The sequence below is a fragment of the Sinocyclocheilus anshuiensis genome, unplaced genomic scaffold, assembly GCF_001515605.1.
Source record: "Sinocyclocheilus anshuiensis isolate Anshui unplaced genomic scaffold, SAMN03320099.WGS_v1.1 scaffold375, whole genome shotgun sequence".
Classification (NCBI taxonomy): Eukaryota; Metazoa; Chordata; class Actinopteri; order Cypriniformes; family Cyprinidae; genus Sinocyclocheilus; species Sinocyclocheilus anshuiensis.
In genome coordinates, this window is record NW_015549594.1 from 636,960 (window position 1) to 657,952 (window position 20,993).

The 20,993-nt window shown below is 35.0% G+C and overlaps 2 protein-coding genes across 4 annotated transcripts in view; one reads left to right on the forward strand and one right to left on the reverse strand.

Annotated features, from left to right (window-relative positions):
- Window positions 1–20,993, reverse strand: part of LOC107658304 (HLA class I histocompatibility antigen, A-36 alpha chain-like) — a 61,835-nt gene that overhangs the window by 33,270 nt on the left and 7,572 nt on the right. The gene's annotated exons all lie outside the window — the stretch shown is intronic.
- The window catches only part of tnr (tenascin R (restrictin, janusin)), a 138,345-nt gene continuing 130,006 nt past the window's right edge, over window positions 12,655–20,993 (forward strand). For 2 of the 3 annotated variants that reach the window (XM_016446860.1, XM_016446859.1), the window contains exon 1: window positions 12,761–13,035. The gene's annotated coding sequence lies outside the window, so the exon portion shown is untranslated. The other variant, XM_016446858.1, reaches the window with a different exon arrangement.

Sequence of the window (20,993 nt, forward strand, 5' to 3'; positions counted from 1 at the left end):
GTGATATTTCAGTTTTTCTTTTTTAATAAATCTGCAAAAATGTCAACGATTCTGTGTTTTTCTGTCAATATGGGGTGTTGTGTGTACATTAATGAGGAAAAAAAAATTAACTTAAATGATTTTAGCTAATGGCTGCAATATAACAAAGAGTGAAAAATTTAAGGGGGTCTGAATACTTTCCGTACCCACTGTATATGCTCCATGTGATTTAAAATTTCATGAGAGTCAAACAGTCTGTGAAGTCCACTTCGCAGGGCAATTCACGGACAGTTGGAACACATACACATAGAATACAGGTGCATCTCAATAAATTAGAATGTCGTGGAAAAGTTCATTTATGAAGTACAGGTGTGCAGTCTCACTCCTGGAAATCTACCTTCCTGCAGATTTTGAGTATCAATTTAGTATCAACCACCTGCCTGTAATTTTCATGTGAACCCACAGGCTTTGATTAGCAGCTTCAGGTGTTTTTGATTAGAGCTGGAATTAAACTCTGCAGGACTGTCCAGCTCCAGCAGCAGGATTTTGCATGTCTGGTATAGTTGGACACTCATTAAAGTATTACCTTTAATACAGTGTTCTTCACAGAACATGCAAAGAGATTCTTCACCAATTAATATAAAGGTGATTGTAATGCAGCTCAGATGCTATTCTCACAGTCTCTCAATTAAATCATGACAGCAAATAGGTGGTGATTTTTTTAAAGAAACGGTCATTCAGCCATTGTTGAATCTTTAAAGACATTTTGAGTTTAAGTTCGGAAGGACGTATTGATTCTACATTACCAGACCTGTGATGAAACCGAGGTGTTAATTAATCGGACTCTGTCAAAGCCCATATGCGAGTTAAGTTAGTGTGACACTCTCTCCCACTCCGTTTCTCTCTGGCTATTTTCCTTTGTCAAAGTGTATCTGTGACTGCAGCCTGTAATTGGATTATTGGCATTGGCAGAACCGCATGTGAAACAATGAGAAAAGTGTATTGATCATGGTCTGCCTGTACCTTCAGTCAGCATGACATTGGCTAATTTAAAACTCTTCTCTGAAACGGGGCTTGTTGAGATCATGCATTTCCACAAGAATTGCCGCAGGATTCACAGATTAGATTCATTATCTAGTTTGGCGGCAAGCTTAAAGGTTAAAATGTGTTTTATTTAAACGCATCTTGATGTGTTTGGTTTTATTTTGTACTGCTGTGTGAGCCTTCAGGATGTTTAAAGCTCACTGGACTTTTTTTTTTTTAAGCTCATTTTGTGATTGATATCTGCACGATTTTAAAAGTTCTTTTGGTAACACTTTCTATGAAGCCCGTATTTATAATACATTATAAGGGTATTCTTAAGGCATTATAATGAATGCATAAATGCATTATAAAAAACCTTATAATATGTTGTAGCATCTCATGAATATTCATAAGAACAGTTTTAATATATTATAATATTTACTTATTTGTGGTTATAGCTTTTAAGAGTATGCTGATTTATAACACAATGAACACGTTGCATCCACTTTTACAATGGATTATATTTCTCATAGTTATAATGTATTATAAGTCTCATATCTTGCCATTTTTCTTATGCTACTTTACTTAAAGCGGTCAAAGACCACTTATAAATAGTAATAATAATAATAATAATAGTAATAATAAAAATAATAATAATAACAACATTTTTTTCTCTCAAACAGCCATAAGATCAGATATCAGATCAGATGAATGTGTAATATGACACATTTGCTTTGAAATATTTTTACTGTAATATCAGTTTGATTATTTTGATGGTACCCTTTAAACAGCTGTTGATAAATGACTCTGCAACTACATATCAACTAGTGGTCATTAGAGTATTAGTATGTCTGCTACTGTAAATATACATGCTACAACATATTATAAGTTTTTTTATAATGCATTATGCATTCATTATAATGCCTTAAGAATACCCTTATAATGTATTATATTAATATGGGCTTCATAGAAAGTGTTACCGTTCTTTTTTATATTAAAATATTTAACAAACTTAATATGCAGAGACAACTACAAGCAGGCCATTCACAGGCTGATTTCCACAAAACTGTAAACACTGTGACTCTGTGGTTTGGTTTGTTTGAATAAAAACTGGAATTCACTACACAAAATTTACCCAGATTTTTGTCACTGTTTGCAGTCTGGATGAGTCGATGATGCTAGTTGTCAAAAGACGAAGGCAGTCTGCAAGCTTTGAGCAGTCAGGGTTTCATAGAAAATTCACATAGCTTCAGACTGTGATTCGATTCTTTAAAGTCCCTGTGAAATCCTTGTCTTAACATGTCACTTTTTATGCATTCAGAGTTTATTCCAAACAATGATATGAGTTTGGTGTTGGGACTAACTGTTTGTCTAATCAATGGCAGATGGGGGGAATCTTCAGTAGGGCTGGGTATCGATTCAGATGTCCCGATTAGATTCGATTTCGATTCGCAAGCTCTCAATTCGATTCTTGATTCGATTTTCGATTCTTTGATTACATTCAGTGAATATAGTTTTAATACAAATGCTATTGATATTTCAAAAAAAAATTAACAGTAAACATCAGTTTACAAATGGTGAATTAATAAAAAGAAATTAAGAGCCACAGGCCTGTATTTTAAACCTCTTATTTATTTTATTTTATTTTTTTGTATAGGGTCCTTTTTTTAAACAATAATAGGGCCTTATAAAACATTTTAATTAATTTTTCTGGTAAGCATAAAACGTTAATTTAATTTATCCTAATCAAATGAAAATTAGCCCCTTTTATTTTTTTTGGCAAACAAAGTGCTGCACAACAGATGTTTACTGTTAAAATTAAAAAGTAGTAGTAGTAGTAGTAGTAGTAGTAGTTGCATTGTTGTTACATGGAGTCTTAAGACTGCTAAATAATCATATATATTTCTGACACAGTTTCTTCACGTTAAACCAAACTTTTATTTTGATGGGTTGCCATGAAGAACTTGCAGCTGCTGTGTATGTGATATCATATCATATCATATCATATCATATCACTGGTATGACGGTAGTTTTCTCAAATTAAATGGTAAAATGCTAAAGTGACTCTCAGAGCAGCTGTAGATGATATTCGTGCATTCATATCGTCATATAGTGAGACGGAAGAAGCTGAAAACACAGCGTCGTCCTCGCTTTAGTATATGTATGTAGTAGGGGTTGCACCGACTAGTCGACTAGTCGACTTCAATGCTCTGCCATGACGCTTTAAGCTTGACTTCGACTAGTCGCTGGTCCTATAGAGGGCGCAACAGGATAAGAAATCTTTGAAGGACTTCCACATTTACGCTCCATTTCCAAACAGTTCAAATGACAAATAAATGCATACTCTGAAAGCGCTCCACAAGACATGTGTGATTATATTACTGGATGCTCGAAATTGAACGGGAGAATGCACGTTTTAAACAGCTTATTGTACAGGTAAGTTAATCGCCGTTCTAATCTAATGCGCTGCTGCACTGTAACGCACACACATAGGCTACAGACAGTAGCGCGTACATCACGCGCACAGAATCATTCAGCGCGGAAATGTATTGTCAACACTGTTCTGTGATTTCTCAATAAAATAGCTTAGAAACGGAAAAGTTCAAGCATACAGTGGTGTGAAAAAGTGTTGGCCCCATTCCTGATTTCTTATTTTTTTGCACGTTTGTCACACTTTAATGTTTCAGATCATCAAACAAATTTAAATATCAGTCAAAGATAACACAAGTGAACACAACATGCAATTTTTAAATGAAGGTTTTTATTATTAAGGGAAAACAAAATCCAAAACTACATGGCCCTTTCAAAAAATCAGAAGTCGTTCAACCCCTAGTATGTAGTAAACAAAACAGTACGTCGCGTCATCCGCCATTCATTCATTGCGGAAATCATGACGCCTTATGCGTGATGTCAAATACTTCCGCAGATTTGTAGTATTACTATAGCATTTCACCTAAGCAGTGTTCTTGGTTCTTGTCAACAGCATCTCCACTATGATAAGCACTGAATGAATGACAGGCTTTCCGTTGTAACATCGCGCAAGTGATAAATAAGAGGGTGACATCTAGTGGAGAAGACTAATGATAAGATTCATCAGATCTTGTGTTAAATATTTGATCGATTCGCGGCTCTTTAGAATCGATATCGAATCGACGTCATTTAAAAAAAAAAACATTAATTGAAAAATCAATTTTTTTGCCCAGCCCTAATCTTCAGGACACCTATTTGAAAACAGTCATTATTTTTGCAATTCCATTTGGTGACAGCTTTAAGATGGAATTTTAATAAGAATCCCCAAGATGTACTGGAAGTGATGCCATTCAGTGTAGGCTGTGCCATGGCGTTTCCATAAAGAATGACTTTATTGCTTAATAAAATCATTACCATTGACCCTGAGCACAGTATAACTGCACATATTCTGCTGGAGATGTGCTATAGTATCCATGTAGCTACATAACAAAAAGACGAACAGTGGGGAAAAAAAATAAATAAAAAAAATTCAGTAGTGTCAACAATCTTCTCTTGACTTAATGCTACTATTTAGGTTGGGTTCAGCACTCTTTTTAACACTGAGTGCTTTTTTTCTTGTTAATCACTGTGGAGAGCTAAAAGCAACAAAACATTAACCAGAAATACATCACTGTTGTGTGCATGAGTGGCACTGCGCAACAAATTGAATAGCCAGCTAGCAGGATAGTAACAAATAATTTCATCCATGCTGAGTTGGTACTACGACAACAACAATAACAACAAAACAAAACACTTAATATTAATCGCCCTCATTCTTATTGTCCAAGGTGATTTAGGTTTTGAGACTCACTGGTGAAGGGTGCTTACTCAGAGTCTACTGTCTCTAAGCAAGGCCACACGAGGACTTCAGCAAGGACAACCACCCATCCCCACCTGCTGCCAATGAATGCGATGCTATAAGTGACTGTGGGTTGCTTGGAAATGAGTGTCAACACTAAAAAGGAACATTGTGGAAAGAAAGAAGACGACACACAGGAGAGATTACAAAGGTTTTTTGCCAACAGTTTGTAGTTAGAGGAAGGTTTTCTTTTTTTAACATTTCACTTTTTATGTTCATATTCCACCTATACTGCAAAATGTTTTTGTCTGAATGTGCAATGGCTTCCTCATACCTTCAGTGTATTTTAATGCATGCTAGTTTTTAGTGTCCTCTCAGGCCAGTAGAAAATTGGTGTTATTAGTTAAAGCAATTTTTTTAACAGTTTACACTTAAATTCTCTTGCCTGTGATGTGAAAAATTTATAGTAAAGCACTACTATTATATGAATCACTGACAATTGCAACCCAGGCTCACTGGAAAAACGTACCTGTGTTGACATTTCAGCGACATTAAATTACACTGTTTTTTGCATGTTTTACATTTTCAAAGTAAAATGTCCAATGAGTGGCCCTAAGCATCTTATCCAAAACAAATAAATGTAAGTTTTATTATGTTGATTGTTGTATATCGCCGCAGTTCAGAAATAATATTTCTGGTAAGTGCCTCTAAAAGGTTAATGCTTTATCACATTTGTATATGTTGCACTAAAACCTACACTAAACTTAACTGATACACTTAACTAAAGCAAGTGTGAGATAAAACCGGACTTGCTGAAGCAAGCATGCCATTTTAGCTTGCTTCTACAAGTCTTTGAGCTGTTTTATGATGAATCATGTGAATTCGTACCAGAGTGCTCTGCACAACAGAGAGCAGCAATGTACCAAGTGAGCTACCGAGCAAGTTTACTATGCCAGAAATTGTGATCATTGTGCAAGGAATTGCATGAAAATAAGTCTGTATTTTGTATTAACCGATAATCTGCCCTGTAATCATAATTTGCTCGAAAAGGAATACAAGTGGTTGTTTTATTGCCACTAGTTTTCATTTCAGCTGGAAACTGCAATTGGTTTGTAAAAATGTAGGCAGAGGTATGTTTTCCAATGAGCCTGGATTGGACAATTACGTGAAAGACTATTCAAAACTTGGCCTTATCCTGTTAGAGTGGACAGTTACTTCTATAGTATAGGCTTTGCAAAGTGGAGGGAGCTTCCAAAATGTTCAGAAATGTCATTTCATGCCATTAAAGTGCATGAATATTTGGGACTTTAAATCCATTCACCATGTGGGAATATAGAAAGCTTTGTTGTTTTGCCCTGCGCATATGACAAGTAGCAAATACACATCTTACAAAACAAAAGACTCTCTTGAGGACGGTTTTTATGAGCACTTGTTTATGGAAAACCATTATTATTACTGGTTTTCTTTGTCAGAAAAAAAATCATTTGAGATACAGTCACAGTAACAGTTTTCCTCTTGTAGCATTGTAGCTATTATTTATTTCGACTTAAACTCATTAATATTAAATCCCACAATGGCAAGGCTGTTTCCAGCATCCAGCCAACAGTTTTTCAAGCATCTTTGCAGTGTGAAGAGCTTAGCTACATGTTACGTGAGTGGGAGTGATTGTGTCCTTAACGCTTATGCATGATTAATTGCGTTTACACAGTACTCTTGCTAACCCTTGACACGCTTAGAGCAGCCCAAGGAATCTTTATCCTAAAGAAAAGCACTTACATTTATTTTAACAGCACTGCAGATGGAGGCTGTTTATATGTAGCATTTGAACATCTGCTGTTCTCTCAGGGTATTACTATTCTGTCAGTAAAAAAATGCTAATTATGATTAGATTAAAAGAAAGTTCTCAGGAATGCAAGTGATGCTTTGCCTAAAATGTTTTCGTTTCACTTCATATGTTTCGCAATATATTCAGTAAGTGCTTGACTAAACACTGCGATTTCAATGAGAAGTGCATAGAATTAGAATGAGAAGATCAGGCCATGGCAATTTGGAGTGGTAATCAAAGATGGCTGCTGCAGAATTGCTATGATACCAGATATATCTCTATGGTGACTGTGCAAGCACCTACTGTGCCACTGTAAATCGTACAAATGGTAAGCAGACTAAGCTTTAAGGGAAACACTGTTTTCAGCTAAAATCAGTGTGACTGAATGAATAAATAATGACTTTGCCTTGTTTATAGATGTATTTGAAAACAAAATAAGATCAGTGACAAGACGTGCTACAGTGGCTCTAAACTGTATGATCACTATCATAAAAATGGGCAACAGGTGTGTTCTGATCACTCAGTGCCCAAACAAACTATATAGTATTTTGGCACATTTTTTTGAGCTATGAATTAGATCTGCATTCTTACTGTGTATCATTTTATATCATGAATTAATATATAAATATATATTGTAATATTATAAACAAACATACACAGTAGACTGCTGTACAGTAATCACTTAATTTTCTTTGTCCGACTGAAATACAATTATATTTATTTTATAGAGCAGGTCTGGATTTGCTAAATATTATATTTGTTATGCACTTAAATAACTTCTGAATTGTCTTGTGATTATTCTAAAGTCATCTTTTATTTCTATCTACTACATATGTAGATGATAACTATACTATACGTTATTATACATTTCTGTAAGTTTGATGTCTGTAAAATTTTTAAATGTGTCTGTGTCCTATGCTCACCAAGGTTGGATTTGTTAAAAAAAAAAAAAACAATAATAACAGAAATATTCTGAAATATTATTACAATTTATATTCTAAAACGTAATTTATTCCTGTGATTACAAAGCTGAATTTTCAGCAGCCATTATTCCAGTCTTAAGTTTCACATAATTCTTTAAAACTCATTCTAATATGCTGATTTGGTTCTCAAGAAACATTTCTTATCACTATTAATGTTGAAAACACTTGGCTACTCAATAATTTTGTGGAAACTCTGATACTTTTCAGGATTTTTTGATAAACAGAAAAGCATTTATTTTCAAATGTGAATACATTTTTGTCATGTAAAATAATAATGGTTTTCATGTACATATACAGTACATGTACATGTACAGTAAGCATTCTGCGATAACACATTACTAATTTTGTTTCATACTGACTGTAACAATGTAAGGAAATGTTGAGACTGGACCTTTCTGAACTAATAAATATGTTACATATGAATGCTATAGGGGGAACACTGTAGCCAGAAATAGATCAGAGGCATAACACAATTTGAACAGTTTTATTAACCAAGCTTTCAAGCATAAAGTTACCTTGGTTACTTTGATTGCCAACTTGTACGCACTTGCACTTGTAACTGCAAATGAGTTGGAGCTTACCCACAGAAGGGTGCTGATTAGTCTATGATTTCCCTCATGAATTTCAGTGTTTAGGTGCCAGAAATTACAGGTTTTATTTTTGTAATCACCACAACTTGGGTATTCAGCAGGATAGTTGAAGACCCTGCCCATTCATAACATGAAGATTATGAATGAGGTATATGACAAAACCAGCTAATCATCCCAGGTGAAAAAGAAATATATTTAAATTGTGCTTTTTCATACATACTTACTATATTTAAATTATACTATACTAAGTGCATATTAAATGTATTATTTTGAAACAACTTTAAGTATATTAAGTGTATTTCAAGATATGTTTAAGTTGGATTTTAATCTATTTGTAATATATTTAATATATTGAAATTGTGTTAAAATGGAACCACTTTAAGTATATTTAGTGCAATTTAAGTGTATTTCTTAAAATACATTTAAAATGTCCTTTTAATACTTCATGAACTACAGTTAGAGTATATTTGAAGCATCGTTTTAATGTACTTCAAGTACATTTCAATTGTATTTCAGCTCATTGGAAATGCATTAGCATTACACTACTAGTATATTATAAAGCTGCTTTTTTCAGTATATACACACACGTACACACTTTGATATCTAGAAAACTTTCATGTATTATATATTGTGTACATTACAAATATTCATAAAGTACACAAAAAGGACAGCAGCATATATACTTTGGTGAAATACAAAACATACTATTAAATGTATTAAAAATGCACTTGAAATACATGTATGTTTATAGTATATTTATATTACTACAAACATACTCAAGTACATTTTAATACATTATAAAAAAACATAATAAACGTTTGTACATTGTAAATGTTAAACATGTTTTTCCAAATATTGTACTTTTCCAAATATTAAAATTATAAATACATATATATTTAAAATATAACCATGTGTAGGCCTACTGCAATATAGTATATTTTTAATACATTTAATACTACGTCTTTTTCACCTGGGATGTCTTTATATAAGGCAGGCACCAACAATGCCAGGTAATCAGGAAACTACATACATCAAAAGATGATTTTGAGGACATATAATGTCCTGCTCTTTTCATGATTGTATTAGTGAATAGATGGATGATGGAAAACGGAACACATTTGAGATTAGCAACAACAGAATACAACAGAAGCACAGCAGATGAACTGAAGAGGACGTTAATGATTTAGCTTTATATGAAAGTTAGAAATTCAGTGCTTGTTTTTCCAGATCAAACTCAACACAGCCTCGTCTTGAACAGTACTTCATGTTCAGGGCTGAATAATCATTATTTAGTGTATGATTAATTGAATAATGATTCATTCATCCTTAATTATAATAATTATAATCAACACTGTGTCGTGATTTCTGATTGATACTCTCCGGAATAAGAAATAATGATTATTTCTGTGAAAATAATCCACAATCATTGACTACGTAACACTAAGAGCCTTTTTGGAACACAGAAGATATTATGAAGAACTGCTTTGACCATAAAATTAAATTCAATGGGGTCCAAGACAACATTGACTTTCACTATATAGACATTTTTGAAAATGTCTTCTTTTGTGTTCCACAGAAGAAAGTCAAACTGGTTTAGTCTGACATAGGGGTCAGGAAATTATGATTTTTGGGTGAACTATCAAACGGAGGTGGGCAGTACCTCACATAAGACTTACAAGAGTACAACACTCACTTTCACCAAACACATCAAGTTGTTCTAAGGAGCTCTGGGTCGGTGCTGTGAAAGCTGTCGACTCTCCTAACCTCTGACTCAAGCAGAGCAATACATAAAGCACAATCACTATTCCATTGCTGTCTTTAAGCTTTGCCCTCTATTTGTGCTGACAGCCCATTTAACAATTAAGTCATACTGTAAGGAACCGCAGGCTCTGGGAATTCCGAAAAAACTATGAGCACTCTCAGTTATTCATCATGGTAGTGCAGGTTTTTCCAGATGCCTGTTATTGTTAGAAACAGCCCACTCTTTAACACAAAGAAGGCTTTCTCACAACTTAAAGTGATAGTTCACACTAAAATGAAAACTCTCATCATTTACTCATTGTTCCAATTCTGCATGGGTTTCTTTTTTCTGTGGACTTTAATTTTTTATAAAATGAAAGTCCTTACAGAAAAGCTTTTTATGGACAAAAAACACTTCTTTTAAACACTTCAAAATATCTTCTCGTGTTTCACAGATGAAAGAAATGGTTTGAAACAACACGAGGGTGAGTGAATGATGAAAGAACTTTTATAAAGTGCACAATACAAGAATTAAGCTACACGAGAATATATATATATATATATATATATATATATATATATTTTTTTTTTTTTTTTTTTTTTTTTTTTTTTGGACTATTTCCGTATTTCTACTTTAAAATTTGATGTTTAATATAATGTATTAATTGCCATTTATTTGTAATTATTTGTTAAATTTACTAGCAATTTTTAAGTGAAAACTGCACATCCTACACCATTTTTTTTTTCAGTGTAACTGAAAAAAAGCCACTTGCGGAAAAAGATAGCAGCTGACTTGCAGAGGAATTGAAGGCATTTCCCATCTAATAATAATGGCAATATGAGCATGCATGAGGTTTCTTTTTCTGTGTTGTGGTAAAACCGTGGCTCAGATGAAAACCGCAGCGTTTAATCTTAGTGCAATTTACCTTGCGTGTCACGCCACAGGTGTGCTGATTTATTGACAGATTGTTACATCACAGCCTCTCAGCTGCATGCACTAATGCTGATAGTGCAAAAAAAAAAAAAAATTCCCGAAAGGCAAGTTGAACACTGTCACTATGACAATATGATGAAATGTATCAACTAATAATAGGCTGACATCCTCCTGGGAGGTGCTATAAAGGTTCTTTTCCAATTTTGATTTCTAAAGACCAGCGCAGCAGGAGTATGACTTCACCTTCTCTGTTTGTATTCATTTGCTTCAGACTGCCTGCTGAAACATTAATGCCTGTCTCAGTTTTACTGTTTCTCACTGAGGCAGGGGTCCCGCTGCCCAGCTGACAGCACAGATTGCACTTTGCCTGAGAGAAAAAAAGACAGTGAGAGTGAAAGCGCGACAAATATTTGAAATTTTAAAATAATACAGAAATAATGGAAAAGCTATAGTAAAAAAAAGCATTTAATGGGACATTACATGCAAATTAACTGTAAAATTGTATGAAAAATATGTTTTTTGAACAACAAAAAAAGGATGGTTGAAACTTGAAAATCTGTATTCTATAGTCAACAAGATAATGCATATATATAAACAACGTTTTGTCTTTAAGTGGCCTTCTATTTTACCAACTCTGTTATGAGCAGAGAATAATACTGTAGTTTCATTTTCCTCTTGACCATAGATGTCAGTAAAGCTCATCTAAAACACGTCGAATGTTTATGCTTTTATTAATCTGGGGGTGGGGGATTTGTGGACATAGTCATTTATTTCAATTTGTAGGGTAAGAAATATTTTTATTACTTTTTTATGATTATTTTTATTAATATTTGACGTAGAGGTGGAAAGTTAAAGAGAGACACTTTAGGTGACTGAAGACCCTCAGTGGCCTCAGTTTCTTTTTTATTTTTTTTTTTGGATGGATTGATCTGTCAAATAATATATTAATTAAATTAATGCAACAAAACAAATAAATAAATCATTAAAAATTACATGTATTTTTATATATTTATAATTTTTACCCCAAATAATAATGTATTTTGCTAATTGAGCAAATTAACCCTTTTATTAAAAAATTACCATTTCCCCCCTTTTTTATGTATCATCATCATGTACATTCTAAACTCATTATGAAATATGAATATGGTACACAGTATTAAAAAAAAACATTGCTGCCGTTTTACCTGTATTCTAAATTTTGCACTTCACTGCATTGTTTTAGGGTTAATGGAAATTACCAGTACATTTTCAGGTTTTTTTTTTTTTTTTTACAGGTGTCTCAGTAAATGCAAAACTGTTCTTATGGAGGCATATTCCACTATATTTATTAAAGATACAAAGTTTATTACATTTGCATAAACAGGCTGGTATATTATCATCCCATCAGTTAAATATATATATATATATATATATATTGTGCATTGTATATAATGGACTAAAATATGCACCAAAATGCCTCTTGTAATGCTTGAAATATTGTCGCAGTGAGCTTGTGCCAACAAAAGCTGCCACCTTTTACTGTAAATTTAAGAGGCTTTTTAGTGTGAGAGAGAATCCACATCTCATCCTTTTGTTTCTCTCTCTCTCTCTCCATTCTCCTTTCTCTCCAGCTTTCTCTTTCAGAGCGAAGCCGAACTGAAGCTAGTGGGATTAGTTCTGGACCGGCTACTGTTGGCTATTGGAACACCCTCTAGAGGCTGCAGAAGGAGAACGCCAGCCCTGGCAGATCGATACAATGGGAGAGAGAGAGAACAAGACGGGGGTAGAGAGGCATAGGGAGGGTAGGAGAAGGAAAGAGAACGAGAACGGGGGGCGTCGCTGGGTGAGGGAGGGAGACACAGAGATAGCGTGCATGTGCGTGTGTGAGAGGGAGAGAGAGAGAGAGGAGGGTGCGAGAGAGGGATAGACAGAGAGACCGAGCTAGAGCGAGAGCAAGGTGCACACGTTGCTCAGCCTCATTGCAGCCGCGACAGGCAGCCAGAGAGGAGCTCCAATCAAACTGGTGGCAACAATAGACTACTGAAAACACAGCTTGACCGATCAATAGACCTTTGCCAGAAACATTGTAAGAGGGAGAAAGCTGCTCAAGGACCAGGGAGGAGCAGATAAGGTGAACATCTAAAGGCAATTACAGCACTGGGTTCCAAAACTAGGTAAGTTGAGCGTCTGGTGTTTAATAAGTGTTCTCTTCTCATAGCGGCTGTGCTGTGCTTGAGGGGTCTGACTGGGAAAAGGGAGGGGGCTCAGGTAATGAATTGGTTTGCGGGTTGCGCATCAATCAAAACATTATCATTCTGAGCTTCAGACCGAGTGTCAGGTTACTGAAGTCACATCAGGGAGCAGACCGGGTCTGGTGTAACCAAAGCTGTATTCTTCTTCGATTACATAATTTACATGCATCTGAATATGCATTGAGTAGATTTCATTTAAACCGTACTCCAGAAGTAGGATCAGTTTTATGCATTCATGTTGTTTTGAATGATTCACAAGTGTAAGTACAGAGAGTAAAAACATTGCATGGATGGTTGGTTTCATGAAGTTGGTTTCATATGCTATGTTATGATTGCAGAACTTTACTTTCAGTAATATTTGCCATTTCGATAATAGTATATAATGGTTATGGAGCATAATACTTAAAACTGTAGGAAGAGATTATAAGTATATATAAATAAAATGTTCTATATATGATGCTTTAGAAATTATATGGAACTAAATTCACTAGTCAGAAAATGATGTCATAACATTGTTACTGATATCTGAATAGTACAATAATTTGTCACAACAAATAGCTGTAGTATAAATTGTATATATATGCAATATATCTTATGTTACATTGTTAATTTTTTTCTTCTGAATTTCATAATTAAATTGTTTATTTTTTAATTAATTTGAGATTTTTGTCATTTTTTTATGGTGTATAATGTCACATTGGCAAATTTCTACATAAATCATGCCAGTAAAGTTCTTTGAAATTGAAATTGCTTAAATAATTTGGATTCAGCCAGATTAACTGAAAACATTTATTTAGATTTTTAAAATGTATTATTTGTATATATTATATATCATCATCTAAATTACTGTACATACACTATATATCATATTTATTACCACAAATTTTTTGTATTTATAGAATAATACGTCACAACATTGTCTCTGAAATTTGAATATCAGAAAAATGTGAACTTATATACAGAAGTAACTGTATTCCGAAATATAGACATATATAAACATGTTTTTTAAAATATGGAAATAATATTTTAAAAAGTACATTGTACATACAGTTACTTTTGTGCTGTTTAGAAATATAAATACAAAGATAATATATTATAATTATATATTCAATAGATTTTGGGGCAACTCTATTACTTCAAACTTTGACATGTAGCAGCCATTTCCTTCAAATGCAGATGTAGTTTGTTTTAGGAATCAATCAAGAATGATCTGTTTGCTCTGTGCAGTTTTTTTTTACATAGATGTTTTCTGAAAGCCATGCAGCCTCACTGTACCCCAGAGTGAGCAATTATTCTGTGCAGTGGGCAAACTTTCCATCCAAATAGTTGGGGATGCTGTTATGGGCAGATAATGATGTCACCATCCATCCTGTGAATAAACTGGCTGTTTATTTCTTCCCCTACATCCTGTGCCACCTTTTTCAGAGAAATATTCTCACACTTGCTGTTGTGCATCCATTCCTCCTCCCTGCAGAGCTGCACTGTGAGGGATATTGTCGTATTTCTTAAGTGTTTGATTTGTCAAAGTCAGTTGAACATATTGTCCATGGGCAGAGAGTGTGGTATCGGCATGATATTAAAAATCTGGTGTGGGGGATCCTTTCTGCAGATTTATAGCTGGAGTATAAATCTTAACACCTTGGCTACGAGACCTTTTCTTCACCACACTGCCATGTGAACGAACGATACCGCATGCCTCCCCACACAGTGTAAGATGAGAGCCCAGGGGTACATGGTAATCTCTCCGTAGGTAGATCACACCTCTCCACAGCTCATTCCTTCCTTCCTCCTGCTCCTCTTTCATTAGTCTTAGGCATGATTTCAAAGCTTTCCCTGAGTCTGAGAATTCAGATAACGTGCTCTGCTCCCACTAGCACGCGGGCATATCTATTAAACATGCAGCCATCAGAAGGCTCTCTCAACCAAATTTATGGAAATGTAAATCAATAATGTGGATAAACAAACATTCAACTTTAAAATGTTTGCTTTGGCTGAAATGGCAAACGGCACACTCACTGCCAGGACAAAGGTGATGAGAATGGCATGCGAATTCAAATGATGCTTCCACACAAGAAGATACACCTTTTGAAGATATTTTGAAAAAGGTCTTGCTTTTTTTCCCAATAATATGGAAGTCAATGTGATCCGATGTAATTTTGAACCCAATGACTTTGATTATATGGGCAAAATCAATTGAAACATTCCTCAAAATATTTTCTTTTGTGTTCCAAATCACCACATTTGAATTTTTGAGTGAACCATAATTTTAAGATTATGCAACACAACAATATAATGACAAATCATGGCTTTCTATTGGTGCTTATTATTGGTTTGCAGAGCTGCTGTTTATCCACCTTAAAATTTGGAAATATTGCCATGTGCCGAATATTCTGACTAATGAGGGGACAATTTGTTTGATGTGGCTTTTATTAACACCTTTTGGTTCATTTTGAAATGTTGCCCTCTGAAAGCGAAATTAACCAAGCAGAAAATACCCCGTTGGTCTTCAAAATATTACAAATCTGAAGTAACATTTCAATATGGTAAAACTTGCATGCATGTGATTTTATTAGTAGTAGAAGTAATATTTAAAGAAAATGGGAAAAAGCTCATTGGGAAAAGCATATACCATACAATGTATGGTGAAAATCTATATTATATTCAACTACACCCAGAAAAAAAGGTGCACAAACAATTTTCACTTAAAATGTTAACTTAAAAAGTAAATTTAACAAACAGTTACAAAGAAATGGCAAGTAACATACTGAATTAAATTGAAAAAAAACTGAAAAACTCATAGTATTTCATTATAAAATGTACTTGAATAATCTTTGTTTTATTTACAACTTCAAAAAAATGTTTACAGTGTACTTAAAATGTTTTTTGTACAGTAAAATGTCTAATGTAAAAAAAAGATATGAGTCACCTCATAATTTAGTATAATATAAACACACCTGAGCAGCAATATCTTGTGTTAATCATGATTGCATAATAAAATTAGATTTTTCTGATACTTTCCCCTCTCAGTGAGATTAATTAACATGTAGCGGCATGCCTGTGGGAAACCAAATAGCACAACTGTGTTAGTCTATGAGGAAATTAATAATTGACATAATATTTCAGTCCAGGGGCTTTGCCTCTGCACAATGCCCAGCAGTGACCGTGTTGCAGAAGTTTCCGCTTCTCTTGCTATTAGACTGCTAAATGGTAATTAAGCCAGGGCCCCATTTGCATGCACTCTGCGGAAGAACACGAGCGTTTAAAAAGAAATCGGGCTGCATATATTGGACCACCCGAGGATCATTGTCCAAAATGAACGCAGGTTGAGGCGGCTGCTCTCTTTGCACTCCCTGTTCAACTGCCCATAAATGGCTTTCAAGCGACTATTCTTTTTTGTCATTGACTTAAATACAGCTTAGCTGATGGATCCGCTTACCATAACGCTATGTTATTGCAGTTTGTGTGCGCTTTTAATGCGCTCCTGCTGTTGAAATGACCCTTTTGAGCACTATTGTTCTCATTTGAATTACCAACCCTCAATGTTCAGCTTAAGCCAAGGACATGTTAGTCGACAAAAACTGTTGTTGCTGAAGAAAATTATACCATACAAAGGAGGCATTTCTCGTTCACCCCCTCAAACATGAAGCTGTGGTCCGTTCTGTCATGGGTTCAATCTGTTTGATAAATGCTTGTTTTGGTGTTCACCTTCTGAAAGCCACGCTAGCTTTAAATAATACCAGGGTACAAAGAGAGCAAGTGATGGAGAAAGAAAATTACTTGAACCCTTGCCCACTGCTCATGCACCTGGTTTTTACCTCTCTTGACACCTTTTTCTGCCTACAAATGTGTCCTAATACTCCTGCATATGATTCCCCGGCTTCAATGCAGTGGGTAGGGGGAGCCGGTGAGCTCTTGCTTTGATTTGAAAATGTGCTCATGGCTTGATCGTTTCAGCACATCAGAAAATTACTGAACTGCAGTGTGATGCTCTAAATTAATGGGATGAATGTTTATTTGGCTAATCTGATTAGTGAGTTAATCGGATTGAACTGCTTCAGAGTGTGCAAGAAATCCTGTGAGAAAAAAACAGATTCATCAACATGATTTAAAGGTGCAGTGTGCCATTTCCACACCACTAGAGACACCAAACAGGATTTCAAAATTATGAATGTATTCAAATATGTTTTAAGCACTCACATTGTCCGTTGTTGTTCAGAAAACATGTACCCCCACCCTAAATTTACGTTACTGAATAAGGAAATAGCATGTCTGTCTTAGTCTGGGTGCTCAAACAAACATATTACACTTCTGTTTAGTGCTGAGAAATTGCATTTCTCTTTTAAATGTGCTGTAAAAGAATATGCTAACTTAACTAATGAATTAGACTGCATACTCTCATAAAAATCCCAATCAGCCACAGACATGTTAGCAAGCCAAAATGTGCAAAATGATTTACTTGCAGAGAGCATTTCTGACTGGCTAAAACTGTGTGCTGTGCATTTTTTATTTAAATTTTTTCACCTATTTCAGTGATATCTGTCACGTATATAGTTGGAACATTCAATACTTGGTATTCAAGAAAAAAAAAAGAAAATTGCTTGCAGCACCTTTTAAGGGGTCATATGATGCGATTTTAATTTTTCCTTTCTTTTTGGAGTGTTACAAGCTCTTGGTGCATAAAGAAGATCTGTAAAGTTGCAAAGACTAAAGTCTCAAATCCAAAGAGATATTCTTTATAAAAGTTAAGAGTCAACCACGCCTACCTAAAACGGCTCGTTCTAACACGCCCCCACATGTCTACGTCACGATGTGGGAAGATTTGCATAACGCTGCCCAAATGTTCATGCAAAGAAAGAAGGCGTAACTTTTATTCTCGCTGTAGTATTGTTGTTGCCGCCGTTGCCATGTCGTGAAGGCGCTGTGTGTTTTGTTGTGAAAGCGAAACTACTTTGTTTGGCCTTCCAAAAGAGGACGATATCCGCTTTGTCATGCCTGGAGCTGATCCGTGTGGGTCGCTGAGGAAATACTTTAACTTCGCGCTGTGGAACGCCGAATCGGCTTTCACCGTGGACAAAGCGGAGTCCAGCCCGGGGTTGCCACATGTGGTTGCCGCAAGCCCACCCATTTTTCAAGTTCAAGACCGCCGAATTTAATCTACTATCCTGTCTGGTTGGTTTGTTGGACAAAATGGCAGATTCAGTGTTATGATTGGTCAAACTCCCAGCGAAGGGTCAAATAAATAACACAAAATGTTTCTAGACAAATGAAATTAAACGCATGTCAAATTACCAAATTAAAACATGATAAAAAAATGAAACAAATGTATTTATATAAATTTTCCTTCACTTCTCAAATAAATATGATTTTGACACCTCCTTTGAATATCTTTATGCAATGAATTTATTGCACACTGTACCTTTTATTCCATGTTTATGTGATTATTTTCCATTAATACATTTGAATATCATGTAATTAGTTTGATTAAAATTGATTAGTTATTTTCTTAGTCTCTTACATTAGTTTTGATGGCTAAACTGGTTGGTAGATTTTATATTAAAACATTTATTTCTGTCCAGATATTGATCTCATAAACAGCTAAAACTTCCTTGTTTAAAAACCACGATCCATGTGGTTTCTGCACTGAAACTGTGATTAAAAGTTCACGCTTTGATCTGATATCTGTGGCAGACACATGAGTTCAAGAAAAAGAAAAAAAAATAATGTTTTCTCGTTTTTAAATTGCCTGTTTGTTTATCTCGCCCTAAAGATACTGAAAAACAGAATACTATAACGTCTTGCACAAACCGTCATCTGCCAAAAATGGCAAAAGTATGAATAAATTTGCCTTTTTGCTAAGCACCCAGTTCACACCTTTTTTTTTATGCATTACCTCTTTAGTCAGAGCAATTTTTGATTTCCAGTGTGGGTGAGGTCACATTTATTTCAGCCAATCAGGTTTGCTGTGGATCTTGCGCTTGTTAATTGACATGTGATTAAGGAGTAAAACAATTATTTGCTCCAGTGAAGATTCCATCTCTCTTCAATTAGTTAGAATTGTATCATTAACTTAATATGTTATCTGCTCACAAACTAAATGTTAGGAATGGAAATGTTCCCGCTTATGCTCACATTTAATTTGTAGCTCTCTAAACGCACACCCTCGGAGATACAGATGTGAACCTACATGTAATATTAATCTTTCTGATACAATGTCATTCTCAATTATTCCTAGTATTCCGACACTTCAGCTGGATTCTGGAAGCGACACGGTCAATGACTGCTGTCAAAAGAAATCATTGACAAAGTGTCAAATCTACATTGCTAAAGGACACAGGGAACAGCAGGCATGCAAACTAAAGCTAGCCATGAAAAAAATCTTGAATAAATATTTATCTTCTTTTATTCAGAAACATTCCTCGCCAAAATTGCTTGTATTCATTATTTCAGCCCGAGATGGCATAAAACAAATTATTTTATAATGACTTCTAGGCAGTGCTAGTAATTACAGCAGTGGAACTGATTAAGTTCATCCAATAATTAAACAAATATCATTGATTTCCCACAGAGAGACAGCCCAGCTCCCAAACATCCATCATCCGCCATCCTCTCCTGCTTCCTGTTCTCCCTGAAGCAATAGGCCAATCAAATGACTGCGATTTGAGAAGTGCAATAAAAGTCAGATGCATTGATATTCTGTGCAACGGTCTTTCCTGTCCCTTTGTCAATAGATAAAGATTGAAAAGAGGTGGTTTGTTGAAAAATTGATATTTATCGCAGACAGCCCTTCTGTTGTAGCAGGAATCAGCAGATCTGTTCTGTGGATATTTGCTCTGACCTACTGTTTGTAGTTGTGTGGCTGGCTCATGTTGGTCTTTCACTCGCTAGTTCTCCCCATCTGTGCGGGCAGATGGATGAACACTCCCACATAAAGTTTTCTCTGCCAATTGCCATCCTTCCTGCTTTGTAGTTAAAAGAGAAAATTGAAGCATTTTTGGATCCTTTGTGTCTTCACTAAGCGGTCTAGCTATCATTTCATTGCCTCTTTCATGGACATTTCAGGCTAACTAATAAAGTCTTGATTTGTCAGCTGAATGCATGCGGAATGATATCAGCCTGTGTCTTATTTGAATTGACAAGTGCATTCAAGTGATCGTCTGGGAGACTTGATCTTTAAACAAAAGCCCACACAATTGCTGACGAGTGTTATATTTAAATAGATTCTGCCTGCCGAGTCGGTGAAGAACTGCAAGCAGACTCGGAGATTTACATTCAAATACGCTGCAGCAGGGCTATGTTGTCATTTGATGTAAATTCCTTCGGTCAACATTGTGTTCGGTGTACAAAGAGCTGTTTGGAGATGCCTCAAAGAGACTTTTAGGACAGTCATTAAAATGATTAAAGGGATAGTTCAGCCAAATATGAATATTCTGTCATCATTTACTCACCCTCATGTTGTTTGACTTTCTTTCTTTTGCGATTACAAAAAGAGTTGGATATTTACGCTAGTGCTTTTTTCCATACAATGAAAGTGAATGGTAATCAATGAAATTAAGAATTAAAAAAAAAAAAACTGTGCAATTTGAATATGAGCATATCAAATTTAGCACATTGTGATTGGTTAAAAGAACCAACTACATTTAGCATCACTGACGTCAAACTTGTGACAAATGTAACGTTTCAATATTTTACTCACACAAAAATAACATTATAGCAATATAGCAAAAAAAAGTCATATGAACTACATTTATTTTTTACATTTTTGGAATTGGTCACCATTAACTTCCATTGTACGGAAAACAGCTGAGTAAAACATTCTTTCATCCACAGACGAAAGAAAAACATTAAGAGGTGTTTTTTTTTTGGGGGGGGGGGGGGGCGGT